This window comes from Cricetulus griseus, chromosome 3 (assembly GCF_003668045.3).
Source record: "Cricetulus griseus strain 17A/GY chromosome 3, alternate assembly CriGri-PICRH-1.0, whole genome shotgun sequence".
Classification (NCBI taxonomy): domain Eukaryota; kingdom Metazoa; phylum Chordata; class Mammalia; order Rodentia; family Cricetidae; genus Cricetulus; species Cricetulus griseus.
This window is the reverse complement of record NC_048596.1, coordinates 137,714,973-137,737,587: the sequence shown is the minus strand read 5'-3', so window position 1 is coordinate 137,737,587 and position 22,615 is coordinate 137,714,973.

Below are 22,615 nucleotides of genomic sequence, written 5' to 3'. Positions count from 1 at the left end.
GCAGAGAGCCCAGAAGCAGCACCATTGATGTCTGTCTCATTCACTCTTTGGGACACCAAATTGCATCGCTCCTGCGGTGCTTCTTGCAAATGGTACACACAGCTCTGTGACTGGTGGCATGTTCGTTATCATTCTTTTTGAGAACTTGATTGGGACAAGACACACAGAGGTTGCCTTATGCCCTATCCCAAAGCATATGAGAGACTCTTAAGACCCCTATGGAAGGCCTCACCCTCCCTTGGGAACAGAAAGGGTATGTGATAGACAGGATTTTTGTTGGGTGGGGGTGTGGGAGTGCAAGGGGAGGAGTGGAGGGAGAGGGAACTGGTATTCACCCGAAAAACAATCTTGTTCTTAATTTAAAAAAAGAAAAGGAAAGGAAAGAAATTCATGGTGTCTTGGATGGTTAAATAATTACTCTCAATAACATAGCCATTTACACTGTATCCTTCCATGGCACATTTGATCAGCACAAGTGTGATTTTTCCAAGTATTGAGTTAAAAATAAATCTTCCTTGCACATAATTCATTATGTAAAACTGAGCCAGTAATCAAGATATTAAAGCTGAAACTGTCGATTCAGAGACAGGGGCACATTTTCTACTGAGCAAACAGGAGCAGTTACTCATGGAAAGATTGTGGGAATGCTCACCAGTTACAAACCTATCCTAAGTTTTAATTGACTCTGTCTCCTACAGGTCTCCAGGACAGTTTCCCTTCTCTGGGGTTGTTTACTGTCTGGCTTTTTCTTGCTGTATTTTAGCCAGGAAACTGACTGGAAAAATCCTTCAGTATCCTCATTTTTATTAGAGTTAATACCTCCTATTGAAAGTGGATATGGATTTAGAGATGTATTAAGAATAAATCAGGATAGTGATCTCAAACCCAGACATGGAAACATTTGACTACAATTCTTGGAGATCTCCAACAGAAGTGATGATTCAGCTATCTCTCCCTCCTCACTGTAAGTGTGAATGAAGCAGGGGAAGTGGGTTGGGAAGACAGGATGAAATATACTTGACCCATGACTCTGATGCTATTTAGCAGTTGACAGCATTCCCTTCTTTTTCCTGGTGGATGAGCAAATTTCTAGCTGGTTTTGCTGATATTAAAGCTATATGCCAGAAAGTGTCCAGTCCTGTCAGGGTTGTCATGGAAGTAACACTGTGCTGCCTAGTGGTTTGGATGCATACTCATTTGAACACTTGTTTTAAATTTTCTATTTGTATTGTGAGGTAATTTAATTATGTGTAGAGTATATTTTACGTAACTTACATGAAATATAATATTGCATAACCATAATTTATGAATATAATTTGTGTATGAGGATTATAATGCTGTATTAACCATGTGTTTACCTGTATATATGTGTGTTTGTGTGTATGTGTTTGTGTGTGTGTATACTTACCATAGTGCTAAATAAAATACTCTTTGATTGAAGAAAAAAGCTTATTTCAATCTGTCTGCAAAAATGAACTTAATAGAACTTAGTATCTTACATTTCTTTAATAAAAAAGAATTAAGTTAATATTCACTTATTTCAGAAAGGAGAATTTTATATATGATTTGCCCTCAAGAATTAATTTTTTATATGGTATAACCCAATAGGGTTTGATCAGTTGCATTTGCAAGTTTTCATCACATTTTTGTTTCTCTTATTGCCTTCAAATTCATAAAAAGTTATTAAAATTACTACATGAGAATTTATTTTGAAGAATCCACACAATTCCCCCTCAAAAAAAAATGCACTCCAAATTCCACAATGAGATCTGCATCAGAAGCTTATGGAATTATGTTTTCTTTGATACAATTTTAATATATTTAATGCAGTTGTATGTGCATTCATACACATCAAGGTATTGACATTGAATATTCCCAAATGGCAAAAAATTCTGAATAAAAGTCAAAACTATACTCCTACTTACTTCATTATATCAAAATCACTGCAAATATTGTTAGGCTTCATGATTTCTGTTCCTAATTCCAAGGGCTTTATGAGGGCTAGATATAGTTCAAGAATTTTGCATATTTTTACTCTCATTGGAAATTACTGAGTAAAAGTGTGTTTCCATATAAATAAGATACTGGAATTTCAGATATTTTGTTGAAAATACCCCATATAAGATAAGTTTTGTTTTTAGACTTGAATAAGTGATTATTACATAGCTTGGTTGCCTGGAAAAAACATACAGTGCAGACATATTTATGATTTACCATACGTTTTCTCCTTGGATAGGAATATGCTTGTGTAGCCTAGCTAAGAAAAGAAAAACAATAGAACTTACACGTATCAAACTTTTCTTATGTTCAGGAACTCTATGATACCAGTGTGCCTGGTTTTGAAAAATGAGTGCACTGAATGCCATAATTTCCACAAAAGTCTCCCCCAAATCCTTAAAAACATCTCAATACCCAAATCAGCTTCCTGTTACCTTTTTATGGTAGACTAACCCGAAATTTAGTGCAAAAAAGATGAATGTTACTGATGAGAGCCTGCTTCTTGTTTGCTTGACAGCAACTAACAAAGGAATGGTTATTTTAATAATCACTATGGAATGGTTAGTTGTGTGTTTCCGTGTCTCCTTCCATCACTTTCTGGAACAGTTTCCTAATTTTTCATGTGTTGTGAATGGTACACTGTGTAACTTTTGCTATATGACTGGTGTCAACTTTGATTGAGTATATATTAAAATTGTCTTTCTGCATCAGGGCTCACTTACTCAGAATGTTTTTCCCAGGTTTTGGGTACAGTGGATCTGAGGGAATATAGGTATAATGAACAAATAATTATAAACAATACTGGGTAAATAGATAGAAACTGCTGACCAGATCTACTGAAAAATCACTGACTGTGGCCTGACAAATTGTTAAATACATAAGATGATCTAGATTCCCTAAATAAAAGTAACAATGGTATAACTGGGTCACTGTATGAGGACATAAACTTTGGGTCTACAATCTAATGCCAATATATAATATAACATATTGAAGCATATTCTATATAAAGAAATATCTTGCACGTTCTAAAAAAGGGAGTGGTGCCTTGGACTTGCAAGTGCAAGATGGTATGACAGATTTTGTAGACTTACTAGGGGAGATCTTATTCTCTCTATGGAAGAGATGAAAGGTTGAGTCATTTGCAAATGGGGCAGTGGGAGGAGAGTAAGTTGGGGAATTGGAACTGTAATATAAATTATGAATAAATACTTTTTATAACAAGGAGAATCAGAACAATAATAGAACCTACAAACCAAGCAATTAAATTAGATTTATAAGATATTATATATGTAAGTTCTTCTGCAACCAGTAAGGTTACAATAATTTGTCAGAGCTGTGGCTATAATAATGTCTCCATCGTACCTAAGTCATGAGGACTGCACTCAGGGAAACAATGGGGAATTTGTCAACAATGACGACCACGTTCTAAACACATGCATTATGCTGAGCTGTCTTTTACTGTATCTAAGAGAACATTTAAAATATGTCTCTTGCAATAAAAATAAATGAAAACAGATGTTAAAAAGACAAATATTCAGACAGAAAAATTGAAGGGAGGGGACACAGTGCTTAAAAATATACATATACCAATGTCTCTGCTATTCTTTTGTAAACCACAAAATCATCGAAGATCAATGCTATGCCATCTGCTGTACAGAAGACCGCAGATTTTGCTGAAATATGTTCTATCATGGTTCCTCTAGCACTAAATCTTTGAATTGTGTTCACTATTATGCTATTGAAGACAAATTGTAAATTATTACTTTAGTTAATATTTCTATTTAGAAACATTCTGCTACATAGCATCGAAAATTCAGTTAAGAGGTCTCCACAACATCAGGCTGAATTTGAAGAATTTAATTTATGTTTCAAACATAATAACTTACTAATCTTTAGGCCCTGTGGGGTTACTGGTTGAGTTTCCATACATCTCTGAATTTTTCACTCCAACATTTTTTTTTCAGAAATGCAGGCATGTCAATGACAAGAAGGCAAACCTTGTGATAAAATAGCCTTGATTAGCCCATAGTGCTAAAAAGATAGTTGACAAAATACATAATAATCATGTGCATATTTTCTGAAGCCATATAATTCCTAACTTTGTTCTGAATATTGTCTTTACACCTACAGGCATTATTAGTTGTAAAAGTCAGTAAAACATATCACCATTTTACATCATTTCTACACAATTCCACATTTGAACAAATGTCTAATGATTTACAGTGTTTATTTCCAAAGCACCAAATCAATCAACACAACCCACCTTTATTCTTTATGCATGAAATGGCCATATACAGTTTCCTATCCAAAGGAAAAGTGTACATGACCTGCAGACAGTATCTTCTGAAAAGGATTATAAAACAGAATCTTTTTTGAAATTTGAAGAAGTATATAATGAAAGATCTTCAAATATAGAACGTAAACACGATTAGTCACACAACATCACAAAGTGAAATGTGAAATCAGATGGGAAACACTTCCAATTTGTAGAATTAGCAAAAAAGCCAAGGACAAAAATTGCATGAAAAATAGAAAGGCTCCATTTCTACTGAACCATAATTTCTTTAGGCCTTTCATTCCAAAATGTCAATGCTAAAACTGTTATACATAACAAATACAGTCTGTATACAGTATGGGTTAGTTATGATATATGTACGTGTTCTCAGTGGAATCACTAAATTAAGTAGTTATTTGTATTTTAACATTGATTGCTGAAGCTACTGGATTGATGGGGTAATAAAAAGAAACAAGAAATAATAAAAAATAGTCACCATGCATGAAATTCTAGAATACATCAACGAAGTGTAGACAAGCACACACATATATACATAAAGTATGTATAAGAAAGTCAACATATGTACTTAGATGCACTTGTACAATTATTTGAAATTATTTAAGTGAATTTTGTTTATTTGGAGAGATATTTAGAAAACTGTTCCCTTTATACAGTAAAGGGATAACAGTTTTCTCACCCAGATACTAGTAATGTATTATTCGGTATTATTCTTGGCCAAAGGCATGCATATGGGGACACATTTGATATTCACAGATGATCTCAAAAGTATAGGTGGTACATCAATTATGAGAGACAGAATCTATTTTTGATGTTGCTGTATGCTAATGTCATCATACCAAAGAAATCTTGTCTGCTGCTATGTGGAATCTTCACTTGGATTGAATAAGGTTATACAATTGACGTTCAACACGCATGTCGTTGGCTTAAAAGTTAGCAGGAATAAAATTCCTCACTCTTATAACATGTCATAAAAGAGAAAATGGTGAGTGATATTTAAATATACCTTTGTCACTGGTGCCAAAATTGAGAAAAATAAATAATAATGATATTTGTGATCTAGACCATGACTTGAAAATAAAACCCCAGGTGATTTATTGGACAGGATCCTGAGTCTATAAAGACAACATATATACAGAATGAATTTCTTTTTATCTGTCACAGTCATACAGAAATAAACTGAGTCCTGATGACATATGATATACTCTCATATCTACACTTCAGTTACAATTTGGGAAAACACACAGCAATGTGTATGGAAAACTTTTCTTGGGAACCTGAGTGTCATTGGCCTACTGTATTCTGATATTTTATGTCTTCATCAAATTCTTACATAATGCCACATACTTGTATTGAGAAGATGTCAGAAAGATTTGAACAGTTTCAGAGTTTATTGAAAGAAAGAAAGTGGTAGCCACCAAAACATGAAACAATTGATTTAAAAATCAGGGTACAGAACTAAACAGATAATTCTCCTTAGAGGAATATAAAATGATTTTAAGACACTTAAGAAATCAAAATCCTTAGCCATCAGGTAAATGCAACTCAAAGGAACTCTGTGATATCATCTTTAACAGGCCAGAATGTCTAAAATGAAAAACAACAATAACTATCTTTGCTGGAGTAGATATAGAGAAAGATGATAACTCTCTAGTGGTTGTGGAAGTGTGAACTTGTCTGACCACTTTGGAAATCAGTGTTGGGGTTTCTCAGAAAAATGGAAATGTGTCTACCTTAAGATCCAGAAATTCTCCTCTTGGGCATATACCCCAAAACTTCACATTTATACAACAAGGACATATGTTCAACTATGTTCATAGCAGTGTTGTATGAAATAGCCAGAAACTAGAACTAACCTAAATGCCACTAAGCTAAAGGATATATGGCGAATATGTGACAGATTTACACAATGGAATATTACTCAGCAAAATATATATACATCCTGAATGATATAACCCAAAAAAAAGAAAGAGAATCAGGACATGTACTCATTCTTATATGGGAATTTGATATACAGCAAAGCGCTACCAGCCTACAATCTCCATGTCCAGAGAAACAACGAAACAAGGAGAACCCCAAGAGAAGAACCTATGTTCTGGAAAAAGAGTGGATGGGACAAGTAACCCTGAGTAATTTGGGAGCATCGAAGGAGAGAGAAGGGGAGTGGGAAAAGGAGAAAAGAAAGGGGTGGGAGAAAAGGAGCAAAAGGAGGATTGAGACAGGGGGATTAATGGAGGGCAAGATAGGAAATACCTTGATTGAGGGATCCAGTATAGGTTTGAAGAGAGGCCTGGCACTGGGAAAAAATTGGGGATCCACAGGGATGACCCCAATAAGCATCTAGGCAGTGGCAGAATAGCTGCCTTTGATGCCCTTACTTTATAATGAGATTGAAGACTACCTTGGTTGCCATTCCTAGAACTTTCATCCATGGCTGATGGAAGCAGAACAGTCACCCACAGCTAAACACTGAAGCCTGCTTCTGGAATAGAGTTTATATAGAGGGAGGTTGGATGAACAGAGTAGCCAAGACTGTGCTGGAGAAACCCATAGAAACTGATGAACGACTTAGTGAGAACAAGGAGACACTAGTAGCAAAGCTATGTTACCATCCTTAGCCGGATCCAGGACTTCTGAATTTGCATGCCAGTTAGGATTCCAGGGCCTTCTGTGTGACCCCTATCACTGTAGGCAGTGTTTATCCTTAGAACACAAATGGATTTGTGGGGAGCCCATTCCCTATGAAGAGGTGCTATTGTAGCCCAGGTAATAGATAGTGGATTTAGCCTCACCCCGGAATGACGTGACAGAATTTGTTGGTCTCCCGTGAAGGGCCTTTATGTCCGTGGGTGTGGTTTGGGGTTGATTAGAGTGTTGGTGATGGATATGTATAATGGGAGGGAGAGTGAAAAGTGCATGCATGTGTTAAAAACAGAGCTTTTAAAATTTTTTTAAAAAAATATTTGAACCAGTTTTCCAGATTCAAAATTATTGTCAGACATAGGAACTCAAAGTAGGCACACATTGTTTGTACTTTGTAAAGCATATAAAATCTACTCAAACAACAACAACAAAATCTGATGTTTTATCTCTCTGTCACCATCAAAAACAATTGATTTCCAAAAAATCTCATCCTGTGACTGATTTCAAGTTAGGACTGGGATGATATGCAAGAACAAATCAGATAAAATATATCTATATGTAAAAATAAAAAAGAATAAAAAAACACAGAATGCCAAGCTGAACCTGTGAGAACCTAATGGGAATGGGATAATAACAATAGACTTTTTTTTGTGCTAATAAATATTGTCAATTAGGTGACAGGATAGGGTCTACAAATGTGACTGCTTATAATTTCAGTCAATTAAATGTTATATTGTAGGGAGATACTGTAGCCCCACCTCCTAGGAGCTGCTCCAGCTGTGCTTGGCTAAGCATCTGAGGACATGGTCAGAGGAGGTTCATGATAAAGCATGGGAAATTCTTAAGGAGAGGGGGACATATTTGGAAGTGCTCTCTTTACGGGCTCTCTCTCCTGCTTGTGTTTGGATGGTGTTTATCTAAATAAAGACATCCTTAAATCAATATCTGGCCCCCTAACTCCCACGAACAATTCTGCCTCATGCGCAGGCCTCCAATAGATGGCCAGGAATGGTCACCAAAAGCACTAGACCACCTGTGGCTACTACTCTCCAAGCTGAAAGTTGAGTTAAAGCTGCATCCCAGTCATGGGCTCCCTGCCAAACCAATATGCTGCTTGCCTGCATGCTTGCCAGCCCACAATCCCACCACCTCTTGACCTGCACACTGGGCGCCAAGGCCTCCCTGGCCGCCCCTGTGCCTGCATCCCAGCCACAGCCCCTACCTACACCGCACATTGGACACCCTTTCCACATGACTTCAGGGCTTACCTGGAATAGACATAATTAGGAAATGCAATAGCAGATTATTATGTCTTCTTGTATTTCACCTTTATGATTGTTAATTTTGTATATTTTATACTATTAAATCTTAAATTTCTATGGCTTCTCTATCCTGCATAGGTCAGCGACCTTTTAATTTGTCTAAGGCAAATTACCATTGTGTTTATTTTTTTATACCCTGAAGCTATTGAGAGCTATTGATAGCAATTGAGAACTGAAATGTGGCAAGGATCTGGCAACAGCACATTACCTGCACTGCAATAGGAGAGAGGGATTTAGCAGGGCATCATGGGACAGCCAACCAAATCCCTGACTATTCTAGCTTTATAATGTCTCTGTCTTTGTCGAGTCTCTGGGGAAGTTTCACTTCTCTAGAGTTGTTTATAGTCAGGGTTTGACTAATTAAGGCTAAGAGCTGGATATTAGCCAAATAAAGGATGAAAAAAGAATCAACCTTTACAGATATTTTATTACATCAGATTGCCTCTTAGGGAGGTAAGAATACAGTTAGAGATGCATCAGGAGCCAATAAGGAGAGAGATCTTAAATCTTAGAAGAGAAACAATTGACTGCATTTCTTGGATGTCTGTCAGAGTTGCTGAATCATCTATCTCTCTCCCATTTCTGTTCAGGTCAAAGAATCAGGGACCTTGAATTTGGAAGACAGAATTAAATGTAATTTCCTGCATATTGACCAAATTCTGGTTTGCTGCACATTTTTTTAAAAACCAAGCTTATTTGTGATAGGTTTTTCCCTTTGCCTGGAATATGCCCTTATAAAATACAGGGCCAAGTGTACTCAGAGAACTTCCTTTTGCCACACTTTCTTGATGTCCTGAAACTGTAGAAAACAAGTCTGCCTCATTTGAAAAATTTGAATTCATGGACATAATTTCTATTTCTAAACATCCAAATGCACATATATCTGACTGAGAAGTCTCCATAGCTGTCCACATTATAATCATTAGAATACAGGATAACTAATAAAACTATGAGACAACACTGGAACACTACAATTGTCACAGTGTACTTCTCTATCCCTCATTATGATATGGTCCTCTGTGGTCCTCAAGCTTTAAAATCTGTTTTCTGTATATTAGATATAAATATCAGAAAATGTGCAAGTGTCAGGGCATTCATGTCACATCCCCAAAATACAATATAGTATGGACAGAATACAACAAGCTTCTCACTATTCTGTCTCAGACTCAAGATAAGTTGGGAGTAAAACAATTAAACTATACTACACACTTGGAATAAGAAGAATCTATAATGAAGTTACCTGTGATAATCTCTGTATATTTTCAAGTAACCAAAACCATACGTGAAACAAAGTCAATTTTTGCTTAAAAGTCAGTGCTAGTTATTGCAAATTTGCTAATGAAAAATTGGATGTTGTAGACAGCAAATAATGAGCATTGAGATGTTTCTCTTTGCAAAGTTTTGTTGGTATCATGAAAATTAATATGTTCACAGTGTTTAACTCTTTCTACTTGTGTTTCTCTTTTTTATGTCACTGATTGGGAACAGGAGAATGGGTAAGAAGAGGGTCTTCAGATAATTTGTAAGAAAAGTGATTGATATAAAAGTTGGAGAATGTAAAATATACATTTTGTATGTAGTAATATTTAGTTCATACTTCACAAGATAATTTCATGTACATGACTGAACATTGTTCCCTAAATGAAGCAAAGCACACTATCTTATTTGGCACAAGAATTTGCAGTTGCTGCAATGACACATTTTATGTTAGAGTCATCTATGTACTTATATTTCGTATCAAATAAGATACAGACATCCCTATAATTAACTTGGTAGTACATAGCAAACTTAATTTCTTGATATGCTTTGAAAATCATATTGCAGATTCTAACTTTTATCCCATGTATTAAGTCATTTAGTGACACAGGACAAGACTATGGTATGAAATTTAGCATGACCCCTCCTGGTTCAACTTCCATTATCATGTGGTTATTTTCATTTTCTATCTGTGAACATTCCGAAGGAATTCACTGCATAATATAGTAAATATTAAGGAATAAATGGAGATTGTATTTTTGACTAAACATACAAAAACAAATTTGTTCAAATTTTTCATGAGTAGATTTAATGATGAACATGTCAAACAAATCGGGCATGTTAGGGCTTTAGTTCTCCATCATCATATATATAAAATATCATTCATAGTGTTTGATTATGAAAAAGTGAAAAAACAGAGTGTTATAATTTCAGATAAACTGTGTGAATATATGTCGTTGTGACTGGTGTAACAAAGATGCTGAACAGAATAGAGCTTGGCAGGATAAATTTTGAGGGAGACCCAGACAAAGGGAGGAAGTACAACATTGTATGGAGAAATAGAAAGTTATGGCATAGATTTACTGAGAAAGGTACCATTCATGGTGGAAGAGCATCCATAAGAATTGAAGCTTAACTCAAAATTTAAAAGTTATCTATTATGAAGACTGTGATATTGCCTGAGCATTTTCAATTAATAATTAGACTGCATGTTTTTATTTGGCAGCTGTCAGGTGAGGGATAAATTTCTGCATAAAAATGGTATTCCCACATAGGGCCAAAAATTCCACATAACTAAAGATTGTATTCCAAAGATACTAATACAACAAAATTGAGCCAAAATTAGCTTTGTGATAACTGGCATTAGTCAGCCTCTAGGCTAGTTGATAGCCACATAAAAGGAATGGATTTTCTCTGAGGGCATACATCCAAAAATGGGTCTTTTGGAGCAGTGATAAGGACACTACTCAGTGTTAGCATGGACCCAATAACTTGCCAGACCTTTTGCTATAAAGATGGCTCCCTGATACCTCAGCCCTGAAGCTACCTCTGTGACATCCTATGGTGGAGTTACCAGTTGCTAATCCTATTCTCCAATGTATGCAATAATCTGTGCTATATTTTACTAAAATTAGCAGAGTAGTTGAATTTTTGTCTCATGCAATCAAACAACAAAACAGAGGTTTAATATAGATATATCCAGGCAAAATTATCTAGTACACAGGTCATAGTGTGTTTAGGTATACACACATACCAGTGATTCTTCTGTAGTTTTACAACCCACATTATTATCCCAAAGAAAAATACTAGTCAGTCTTCTGTAAATTAAAAACCACATAATATGATTTTTTTCTCTATCACTGTTCCTACAAAAGTATGGTCATTTTAACAATTATTTTCTCTATTTCAAGGAGACAGTAAATCAATCCAATAATATAGCTCAGCAAAGTAACCTGTGAGAAAAAAAAAAAAACGATAAAAAAAAAAAAAAAAAAAAAAAAAAAAAAAAAAAAAAACGATAACAAGTCACTTTCCTGTGCTTGGAATCAATGCTGAATTTACTAATTTCCATGGGTTCTGTCTCCTGTATATGTCATTAACATTCTGCTTTAACTGGGATAGTGTAAAACTTTCTTTTTGAGATAGGAAACCACGATTGGTATTTGGAATGTAGCCAGATATTTGCTGGTAAGAAATTCCCGGCTGACAATGGTATTAGCTCTCTTTGCCTCTGAGTGAAGGGGTGTGTACATTCCAATTGTGCATGGAATAAGAACCAAGGAGTTTTATCTCATTTCCACCAGTGGAAAGCAAATGCTGTTGTAACAGAGGAGATCTCCTTCAGAACTGCTGAATCATTTGTCCCTCCCAAATAATCATATGCTTCTGTAGAAACAAGGAAATTGATAGTCAATGGCAGGAATAAGTGAAATTGATTCTATGTCCGGAATAAAATAATAAAAAAGAAAACAATCCCATGTTGACTAGGGTGTTAACTTACATACAGTCACCTTTTCCTATGACTTGGTTATCTCCTTGCAAGCCACCCTTTCTGCCTTCTGAGTGCTGATTTTGATTCTAGGCTGCCAATTGCACATTTCTGGGACATTCTCTGATATATTATGTCAGAGGCCACAAATGCACTTATTTGTGGAATTTGACAATTGAACTGCACAGATTCTCATGTGCCTATGTGGGAATTTTCCCTGATATAACCATTTTGTTTGTAGGACCTCAAAGCAAGCATATGACCATTACTTGTTGTATGTCTGTCAGGTATTGATTACCAAAGTAAACCTTACTTACTTAATGTAATGCAGGACCAAACAAAAAAAAAATGACCAAGCCATGGCAGACATTAAGGCTCAAGATATAGCTTCAGTGGCAGGGAAACCTTCCCTTCACAGTAAACAGGACCAGTTACTCATGTCATTGTTGTAGGAATTCACAACAAATCTGTGAATGTGCTAGGTTATTATTCCTTGACACCTGTATGTCTCTGGAGATTGTTTTCCAATTCTGGGATTGTTTATATTCAGGTGTTGGCTAAATGCATCTCTATGCTGGAGTTTAACCTGGAGGCTGAGTTTTAAAATCCTCAAGTGCAGACAATTTAATTAGATGGGGTTGTGTCTTATTGCAGGAAACAAGCATTCAAATACAGATGCATTAGGGATGAATACGGAGAGAGTTCTCAAACTTATTAGTGCAAATTAAAAGGCTGTAGCTTTCTTGGAGTTCTCAGTCATAGTTAACGATGTACATCTCCCTCCTCACTGTATGCTGTAGAAGACAAAGTTTAACAGAATGTAGAATACAGGATAAAATGTAATTTTCCTTTTGCTCTGCCACTGATTTAATAGTAAAAAAAATGTCTATTGACCAGGTGGTGGTGGCACACACCTTTAATGCTAGGATTTTGGAGGAAGAGGCAGGTTGATCTCTTTGAGTTCAGGGCCATTCTGTCCTCAAAGAATGTTAAAAAACCTAAAGTGAAAACATGTGTGGAAAACTAGAAACAAAAGTATTTTCGTTTTGGAGTCAGATTTGATGTTCAAGATTTCAGCTGCTATTGCCTAGATTCTAGCTACATAAGGTAAAGCTGCCATTCCTGTCTTCATGTGTCTGTGGGCTGCCAGGGAATTGGGCTGCTATTATTGTGATTTCTAAGTTTCATATTATATCTATGCATTGTTTATGAAGTTGAAGTATACTTATAATGAATACTCTATATGTTATGTTATATATAATTGTATAATATATTATGTAATTATAATAAAGATAAAAAGTTTATATAGGTGGATATAGTATAAAATATATTCCTATGTGTCAGAGTGTTACATTAATAGCTGCTTGGCTTCAATACAAAATTCTATTTTCAAGAATTTTACCTAATAGTTCCAGCTTAATTATAGTTCCACATGTTATCTTCATAATGAAATAAAACATTAATTCATTGTAGAAAGGAATAATTTTAAATATGTTAATTTATCAATACTTGTGTTTGTTATATAGTTTACTATGTGATTGACACTTTAGATTTGCAGATTTCTCTAATGATTTATTACTCAAATGCTATTTGCATTAACAAAATAACCATGAATATTATCATTTAAATGATATATTTTGAAGAATCCATAGTATTACCATGAACAGAATTTCTCTCAAATTGCCAATATCATGTTTACATTGGAAGCTGAGATTTTTTCTGTCTTTATTAAATCTAAGTTAATTTCAGGCAGTTCACTTATCTGTCCATCAATATGTAAACACCTACTTGAAGATGAACAGCTCCTCATAGCAAGCATGACTGAAAGATTATACAACTGTCCTCCTCATTCATTATGTCATTAAATCAAAGAGCAAATCTAGGAAGAGTTGGCCGGAATTAATACTGTCCATAGGCAAACTAGAATTTTTGAGGGCAAGATATAGAAAAAGGATCATGTGATTCTTTATTGATGTTGATAATTCCTGAGTCAAATGTCCTTATAAAACACATATTGGCTTTATGAACATTTGAGATAGGTTTACTTCTTGCAGTGGAATGTACCATTCTAGCATACCTAGTCATGTGTACTCAGAGAACTTCCTATTACCACATTTCTCTTATGTCCTGGAATTTAGAATAAAGGTTTGCCTGGTTTTCAATGTGAGAATTCATTGGTGTATTTGCGGTTTATAAATTTCTAAATGAGCATGCTGCTGACTAAGTTGTCTATCTGGCTGCCCAAATTATAACGACAAATATAACATAATGAGGTAAAATCAGAGACTACACTGCTTGTTATGTACTCTACAAATCATTGTATTTTTTTCCTAACTACTCATGATATGATCCTCTATGATCCTCTAGATGAATTTCTTTTGGAAATAACCTCAGACAAGCTGATGTCTAACTCATTTGCAGGTCTCATTTTTCATTCTGCCTTCTGCCAACATGCAAGATCATGCAAAGTTCATGTTTTAAATCCTACAGTTTTTGATTATCTTAGACTAAGTAATATCATGCGTAGCTTTCTAGTAATTACTTGAAAATAGACTTGCAAACACAGCATCTAACCTTACATACACTTTAACCCCACTTGTAAGTTCCTATTCCCTTCTATGAAGCTCTGTGTGCATTCAAATGTAATTAGGAATGTTAACCTTAAAGAGAGTTATCTCAATTCCACAAATTGAAGGCAATTCCTGAGGCACACTTGGAGATCTCCTTCTGAGATGCTGATTTATTTCTCCCTCCCAACTAAACTATGTTGCCGCTGGGAAAAAATGAGACAGAAAATGGATGACAGCAAATACAATCATTTATACAAGGCCCCAAACACAATAATAACCCAAAGAAAAAGCATCCTGGGGTAAGCAGGGCAGAAATTTATCCTCCTGCTTGTGCCTGTATCCCGACTATCTAGATGAAATCCTCCATCTCTGCCTTCTGATGGCTGATTTTGATTCTGTGCTGTCTGCTGCAGCTGGCATGTAATGAATTTGGATGCTATGTCAGATTTCACAAATGCACTTACTTATGGAATATGAAACTTGAAATACATATTGTCTCAGATTCCTAAGTAATTATCATAGCCATTTATACTGTGTCATAGCCATTTATACTGTGTCCTGTAAGGACACGATTAAACAGCACAAGCATGTTTTTTGTTACAAGTAAATCTTCCTAGCTCATAATACAGACTCCAAGACTTGGCCTGTGATCACAGAAACAAAGCCTGAAGCCTTGAATTCAGAGACAGAGGCTCACTTTCTTCCCAGCATAGAGGAGCAGTTTCTCATGGAAGGATTGTGGGGAATGCGAAAATTCACCTACCATATCCTAGGTTTTAATTGCCCATGCCACTACAGACATCAGGGACATTCTTCCTTCTCTGGGGCTGTTATCAGCCAGGCTTTGCCTAAGTACGGCTAAGAGCTGAACCTAAGCCAGAAGCCTGACTGGGAAAATCCTCCAGTACTGTCATTTTTATTAGAGATGAATGTCTCCTATTGGAGGAGGGCATGAAGTTAGACATGCATTAGGGACAAATCGGGCGAGAGAACAGAAAGCCAGACATGGAAACAGATGAGTACAGCTCTTAGAGCTCTCCATCCTGCCTTCTGATTTATGTCTCCCTCTGCACTCCCTGTTTGTGTGCAACATGCAGTGGAATTGAAGGGGGAAGACAGGATCAAATAGATGTTAACAATGCCTCTGCCCGTAGATAGCAATAGACAACACCGCCTAATGGTGCCTGTTGGCTGAACAATATCCAGCTGCTTGGAGATCTCCTTCAGAGCTGCTGATTCCTATCACCCTCCCAAATAAACAGTAAGGCTGCAGAAACTGCAGAATAAAGTGGAATACATATATATATATATATATATATATATATATATAATATACCCTACCCTGAGTACAATAAACAAAAGAGAAAGGCATCCTAGGGTAAGTAGCTGTAAACATATCCCATTCCTCCTGACTATATCCAGGAAATGTAAAGATAAGCCTCCCTCTATGCCTTCTGAGAGCTGATTGTGTTTCTGGGATGCCAATTACAGCTGGCTTATAATGTTGACTGAAGTAATGTTAGATAAACCAATTGTCCTTACTGGGGGAATCTGGCAGTTGAAACACACAGATTCCAAGATTGTTAAGTAAGAATTCTCATGGACAAAGTCCATTTTATAATTTATGGTCCAGTGTCCCATATGATCAATCCTAGACATGTTTCTGCCAGAAAGTGATTCAAAAGAAAAATGTCCTGCAGATAGTAAAGAACTCAAAACATGCATAATTATAACAGATATTCAGGATGAAACAAGGTCTTTTGAGACAAGAGCACATTACCTACACTTCAAACATCACCAAGTGACTCAGCACCACAGCACAGGAAATCCCACTGAATTCCTGCCTATTCTAGGTGTATATTGTCTGTCTCCTGCAGGTCTCAGGCACAGTTTCCTTGTCTGGAATTGTTTACAGTCAGGGTTTGACTAATTCCATCTAACAGCTGGATATTATCCAGGACCCTGACTGGAACAATAATCCTGTGCAGACATATTTATTACATCAGATTGCCTCCTGAGGAGGAGGGAATACATTTAGAGATGCATCATGAGCCAATCATTAGAGAGATCTCAAACCCTGGGATGGAAACCAATGACTGCAGTCCTTGGAGATTTGCCTAGGAGCTGCTGATTCATCTACCTCTCTCCCCTCCCTGTTCTTATCAAAGGAACATGAATATTGAATTCGGAAGACAGAAATAAATGTAATTTGCTGGCATCGTGAAAAAGTTCAGGTTTGCTGATCATTAAAAAAAAATACTGATTTGCAATACGTTTTTCCCGTTGACTGAAATATACCATTCTACAATAGACTTGTATACTCAGATAAATATCTGTTACCACAATTCTCTTATGTATTAGCATTGTTGAATACAAGTATGCCTCATTTTGAAAATTAGTATTCATCGACATATTGTATGTGAAATATCCAAATGAGCATATTACTGACTGATATGTCTCCCTAGCTGTTCACTCTAAAAACATAAAAGAAAAATGAAACAGCATAATGTTTGAAAGTAGGAACCCAAACTGCTGTCTAATATACAGGTCAAATTGTCCTCCTCCCTCCCTAGTTATATATGGTCCTGTGTTTTCCCTTCAGTTTTAAAATGTATTTTCTGAATACATTGAATATTTTCGGGTTAAATGTCAGAACATGTGCAAGTGCAAAGACATTCATGTCACATATAACACCATAAGTACAGCATAGAGTAAACTCCTGTCTATTCTTTCTCAGACTCAAATAGAGTTGGGTTTCAAACAAGTAACCTCTAGTACACACAGAGAGAATAAAATATGTAATGAAAAAACCTTTGATAATCTATGTTTATTTTCATGTTATCAGGAAATTCTTAAATGAAACAATGTCAATTTTAGCATTTAAATTCTTGCTACTTATTTTGAATTTGCTAATGAAAAATTGGATGTACTAGACAGAAAATTAGGAGAAATTAGGAAAACATGTTTCTCTTTACAGGTTTTCTGATTCTTTCACGAATATATTAAACTCACAGTGTTTTACTCTTTCTTCTTGTGTTTCTCCAATTCATTTCAGTGAATAGGAGCAGCAGCATGAGTAATAAAATGGGCTTCCATATGATTTGTAAGAAAAAATTGTTTGATATTAAAGTTGGAGAACAGAAATTCTAAATTTAATATTCAACATTATCGAGATCAAACTTCATAGTAAAATTCTGGGCATATGCCTTAACATTCTTCAATAAAGCTAAGCACAGTATCTTAACTGGCACAACATTTTGCAGTTGCTTCAGTGACACATAGTAGGTCACAGTCACCTACATACTTATATTTATTATGAATTCAGATGTAATCATTTCTGCGGAGATTTATCTACAGATTTCTACAGCCCTCTTTTTAATTTCATTGTTTGGTGTTTGTTGGCTAGTATTGAATTCATTTTTATTTTGGATAACAGCCCTCTCTCAGGTTTGGTGAAGATCTTTTGCCATTGTGTGGGCTGTCCTTTTGTCTTCCTGACCTCAACATAAAACAAGAAGAACTAGAAGAAACCATCTTGAGTAAGGTAATTCTGTCAAAAAATACAAACATGGTACATACTGATTCATATATGAATTTTAGACATATAGCAAATGATTACCAGCCTACAATCCATATCAAAAGGGAACAAGGAAGAACTGAGCATCTCAATTGAAGATTGCATGTTCCTCCGAATATGTGGAAAGGATCTTCTGTGCTATTTGAGAACATGGGGATAGGAGAGAGGGAGCTGATTGAAAGACAGGGGGAGGAGTGAAGAGGACAGAAGAGGAGGAAATGGGATTGGGTAGAAGGATTGGGGCATGGACGGGAGGGGTAAGGAACTGGGTTAACGTGTAAATGAAGCTTGTTTCTAGTTCCAAATAAGTCTCATTGCAATTTTAACAATAACATAATTAAGTAAAATAAAAGGAAAGCAGAATTCTGAGAATATATTCTATATTTACATATTTCTAAAGAAACTTGTTCCTGAAGGTTATGTCTACCTAGATTTCCACAATTAATCCATAAAATAAAATAGCAAAACGAATACAACTCAAAGACCAAATTGCCAACCACTGTTTAGACCATTGTATCCTTATTGCACTCGAACTATGGCATGGCTCTCTCTGTTACTCCACTTTAAATTCTATTTTATGAATATTATTGTAAATGGCATCAAAGTCTCAACTGCCTTGGCAATTCTTCTGTCTTCCCTGCACATATATTGCAGTAAGAAGAGGATGGAGGAAATACCTGCATATTCTGTTCCTGACTTAGTGTGAAGTTTTGATTAAGAAAATGGAACTCAGGTATGCACCTATGATTATATATATATATATATGTATATATATATATATATTCTCTGTTTAATATATGCATATTTACGGTACCAGGCAAACCATTCATTAAGAAAAGACAATGGTTAATAAAATTGTGTGTTATGGAACTATGATAGTGCTTTTGAGTAAGTACAAGTAGTAGAGAGAAAATAATGGTCACTGGATTGTTTCCTTTATCAAGTTTTATTTATCTCATTCAAATACTCAGAGCCAATGTGTTTTACTCTTTGAAATTGTTTTGATCTGCTTTTTTCATGTCACCAAATGAGAAGAGCCGCTTTACTGAGTAAAGGGGCCTTAAAAGGACTTTTGAATAAATGGTGTTTGTTATGATATTACAAAATACAAATTCCCAATTTAAGAAGCAGATATATTATGAGTTCTAAGTGACTAAATTGAAACCTTGTGTATTCAGTAAAACTCAGCACAGCATCCTATTCTGCCCGTAAACTTTGCAGTTGACTCAGGGATACCTCTGCACCACAGACAATTTCTCTCCTTCAATGCAGTATCAAATAAATTATAATCATGCCTAAAATCTCTTGATTGAACATGTCATATTCACCATGTTTATATACTTCAATATTCACATGGCATTTTCCAACGTTCTTTTCAATATATTAAGGCAACTATAGATCATGGACAAGCATGTCATATGAAATTAAACATCAACACTGAGCTTCACCTTCCAGGTAATTGAGGTGTTGTTGAGGTTATAGGCCTGAGAAATGAAGATAATCACTGCTTAATGTGTGAAACATATAAGAAACAGATATTTTAGACTTAATGTACACATAAAATATATAAAATATTATTTTCCAAAATTTTTATTTTGAGGTTTTAATCATAAAACTTTTAAAAGAGATGGGAAGTCAGGAATCTTATGTGTCAACCAGCATATAAATAAATTGTATTAAATAGGGATTGTGTGTGCAAAAGTACATAGCAGAGTATGGATTATTCATTTATACTGTATGAATATATGTCACTGTGATAGGTTTAATAAAGAAGCTAACTGGCTTAGATTTAGACAGGTTATGTTAGGTGGGAGATCCAATGGTGTGGTTGTTGGGAAGAAGATTGAATTCTAGGAGTCATAAGGAGAATACTGAGGAGTTGAACTTGCTTTACAGAGAAAAGGTTTCTGCTTGCCAATGATTAAGCAGGGAATAACTATTTTCAGAAGTCCTACAATATATTTAGTTTTGGTTATCTGCATCTTCTTCCATCACTTTCTGGAACAGTTGCTAGCTTTTTGGGTGTTGAGTATTGTAGGCTGGGCGTCAGCTGTTTTATGACTTGTATCTACTTATGAAAGACTAGGTACCATATCTGGCTTCCTGAGTCTGAGTTACCTCACTCTGTATGATTTTTTCTATATCTTGGGTACAACCAAAGTGAGGGAATGGAGATGATATGGACAAAGGACTCAAGTCAGTAGTGGGGAATCCCTCATAATCAGCTGACCAGACAAACTTAAGACATCACTCTCTCTGGTCTGAAATCTGGGAGCCTGCATAGATGAACCAGACTTCATGAATATAGGAGATATTGGTGCAGCAAGGGAACTATATGAGGTTATTGGCAATGGTTTAAGATATAACAGTAATGTACAATATAACTTAGTGTACCCCATTCTATATGAAGAGAAAACTTGCTCAGTCTAGACCAGGAGGGGAGCCATGTTCTTGCACCTACCTGATGATGGGAAAGAATTGTAGACTTCCTAGGGGAGGCCTTATGCTCTCTAAGTGGAGATGGAAGTCTGCGGGTAAATGGGGGCAGTAGGAGGAGGGGATGGTGGGGAACTGGGCCTAGAATGGAAAACATGAATTAATAATTTAAAAAGGAGCATCACATTAAAAAAGAGAAACGACAGCAAAGCGGCACTCTGAGAAGTTATCAGTATAATATTAAGAATGAGCATGATTACAAGAGTTTGCCATAGCTGTGGTTATAAGCATGGATCCCTGATGCCTCAGTTATGAAGTTCACACTCATAGAACACTACCATGGTGAACCACATGCATTAAGCTGAGCTGCATACTCCTACAACTGAGAGAACAATTGAAAATTTTTCTCTTGCAATGAAAAATAAATGAAAAAAGAAGTTAAAAATAGAAGAAGTTCCAGACAGAAAATTGTAACAGTGAGGAGTCAGTGTGCTTAAAAATATACACATACCTGTGTCTCTGCTTTTTTTTTTTTAACTCACAAATACATCCAAAAAAGGAATGCTGTTTAACCTGCTGTACATAAGACTTCAGAATACATTTGTAAAAATGTGTTCTATCATGGTTTATCTACAAATAAGTTCATTTTGTCAATTCTATTCACTATTATGATACAGTGGATATACTGTGGATATACTGTAAATTACTCAGTAGTCAATCAACTTACAAACATTCTGCTTAAAGTGGCAAAACTGCATTTAAGAATTCTACAAAAAAATCAAGGCAAATTTGAGGCTTTTAGTGGCTTCTTCAAATGTAATACCTAATAACCATTAGGTATTTATGGGGTTACTGGTTGTGACCCAAACTTATCTGAATTTTGTACAGTAATTTTTTTTTTTTTTTTTTTTTTGCAATGGGGTCATGTATCATTGACAGGAAGAAAAACTTGCTAAATAATAGCCGAAATTCCCCTGCATTGGTAGAATGATAGTGGACAAAAAAACAGAACAATCATCTCTATCTTCCCTGAAGCCATGTTATTATCAAATTTATCCTGAATATTTATCCCTACACCTACAGGGAAGTTTAATTGTAACTGTCTGAAAAATAAACACCATTTTGCATCATAGTTACACACTTTCCCAATTCGTGAAATGGCCAATAACTTGCACTGTATCCTTAAAGGACAACTGATTAATCTGCACAATCCACTTTCATTTTTAGACTCAGAAAATATTCCCTGCAATGTTCATATAACGGTTGTTATCAAAAGGAAAATGCCATCTGTCGTGAAGCCAGTATCTTCTAAGGATACAAAGAAAATATAAGCAAAGAAACAACCAAAAATGGTTAGTACAATGACATCACAAATTGTAATGCAAATTTAGATGGGAACACCTCTCAATTACCACAATTAGCAGAAAATTCAAGGGCATATATCGAAAGTAAAATATAAAAGATATGTTTCTACTGGAGCATAAATGCTTTAGTCTTTTTAATTCCAAAATTTCAATGTTAAATCTGTTATAAATAATGACAATCTGTATAGAATCTGTATTAGTTATGTGTATATTTACATATTGATAATAAAATCATTGGATTTTTATTCATTTTTAATTAACATTTATTGTTCAGATATTGTATTGAAGGAGGAAACAAAAAGAAGCATGAAGTGATGCAAATACAATTAGCATGCAAGAAATTCTATGATATGCCCACAAAATGTAAACATGTATATATATACGTACATGTAACTTATATGAGAAAACTCAACATATACACTTATATGGTCTAAAATAATTGTTATAAAGTAGTTGAAATGAATCATAGTATATTTAGATGGCTATTGAGAAAACTAGATTCCTTATACTGTGAAGGGATAAGAGAGTGTTCCAACTCAGATGTCAGTAATATTTTATTTGGTTTTGTTCTTGGCCAAAGGGATGCATATAGGGACACAATTGATATTCAGAGAAGATTTGAAAAAAATATGAAGAAATTCATTAATGAGAGAAAGAACCTATTGTT